This window comes from Phalangium opilio, unplaced genomic scaffold (genome assembly GCF_054372755.1).
Source record: "Phalangium opilio isolate 3A_F unplaced genomic scaffold, DU_Popi_V2 ptg000077l_1, whole genome shotgun sequence".
Taxonomy (NCBI): Eukaryota; Metazoa; Arthropoda; class Arachnida; order Opiliones; family Phalangiidae; genus Phalangium; species Phalangium opilio.
Window position 1 is genome coordinate 11,981,922 of NW_028324185.1, and position 1,529 is coordinate 11,983,450.

Sequence of the window (1,529 nt, forward strand, 5' to 3'; positions counted from 1 at the left end):
CCGCTAGACTGACTATGGTCGCTAAATACGCCGCCATGTAATCCGTTCCATTATGTCAACAACTTATAAAGTCCGATCTCAAATCAGCCATTCTAGCCTTATATTTGAGTTTATAAATTTTCTGTAATGTTTACCACGCCGCTTTTGCCGTTTTACATTGAGCTATTAATTTCTTATTCGTATTATCAAGCGCAAGCGATACCTTTGATAATGCCTTACGGGATTTTCTTTTATAAGTTGCTATGTCTTCGGGATCTGCCGTAGCAGCCGGTTCAATTAAAGTGCCATCCACTACATCCCATAAGTCAAAATCCAAGAGTGCCATACGCATGTCAAATTTCCATAAATCATAATTTGAATCATTGAGTTTCTTAAATGAGAATGTCCCACTCTGTTCGTCGTGGTCAGACATATTGATTATTCTTTCATACGTGTATGACTCTTCTTTATTATTAAGCCTTGGTCTATCTTTACATAACTTAACTTGACTATATCGTTAAAAGCCTTGGTCTATTCTTCTTTATACATTTCACCAACATTTTGTCTTACTCACCAATTACCCAGTTCAATAGTCCTTTGTTCCTTGTTGTTTGTTTCAAAGACTCCACTTGACTATTCCTGTTGGCAACCACGCTCTGCTACCATGTTGAATTTTAAATCGTGAATCAGTTGCCAAAAAAAGAACTCGCAATTGTGCATATTGAAATAGTTAATTTATTAGTCGAATTCTATATTTCCCTGGGTTAAACTTATTAATTTGTATATTACATAGAATAGAATCATGTTTAGTTAATTTAACATGTTAACACCTTGAGACCGGTATACGAACTGACTCATTTAGCCAAAAAATGCTTATCAGAAAGCTTATCACTACATCGCAAAAAGAGGGGAACATAAAAAACCTTATCAGTTTATGTCCTTTAGTGACGTCACTATTTAAATATCTAATAAAAAAACTGACCTATTTCAACATGTTTGTTAATAAACCTCTCCAGAATCTCTCGGCATGGTCAAATTTTCCAAACTCCGATTCTCATATATTTTTTTATTTTCTTTAAAGAGATACTTCTAATTAAGAGAAAAAAGACGTTCCAGCTTGTAAAATTTTCTTTCAACGCGGAGAAAATGCTATAGCCGCCTATAATTATTTAACAAAACAAAACATACAAGGATATAAAGGCAAAAAGACTGAATTTTCCCTTCTTTAATTATTTTTATTTAACTAACACATGTTTAAATCTAACAATATTAACCTAACATTTTAGTTTTGTTGATTTTACTCTTTAAAATTCGCTGTTTTAAATTTGAACAATGTTTGTAAAATTCGCCGTTTTAAATTTGAACAATGTTTGTAAAATTCGCCGTTTTAAATTTGAACAATGTTTGTAAAATTCGCCGTTTTAAATTTGAACAATGTTTGTAAAATTCGCCGTTTTAAATTTGAACAATGTTTGTAAAATTCGATCCATAAAGGATGGGTGGGTTATCCTTTCAGCGGGTGTACCCGGGCGGGTACGGGTAGGGTTTTT

The 1,529-nt window shown here is 33.0% G+C and overlaps 1 long non-coding RNA gene across 1 annotated transcript; it reads right to left on the minus strand.

The window, feature by feature from the left end:
* Positions 1-691: 691 nt before the first annotated feature.
* Positions 692-1,075, minus strand: LOC149658550 (uncharacterized). The gene is made up of 2 exons (XR_016370083.1): positions 962-1,075; positions 692-870 (listed from the first exon to the last, which is right to left on the minus strand). It is a non-coding gene; the product is annotated as an uncharacterized LOC149658550 (long non-coding RNA).
* Between the last annotated feature and the right edge of the window lie 454 nt (positions 1,076-1,529).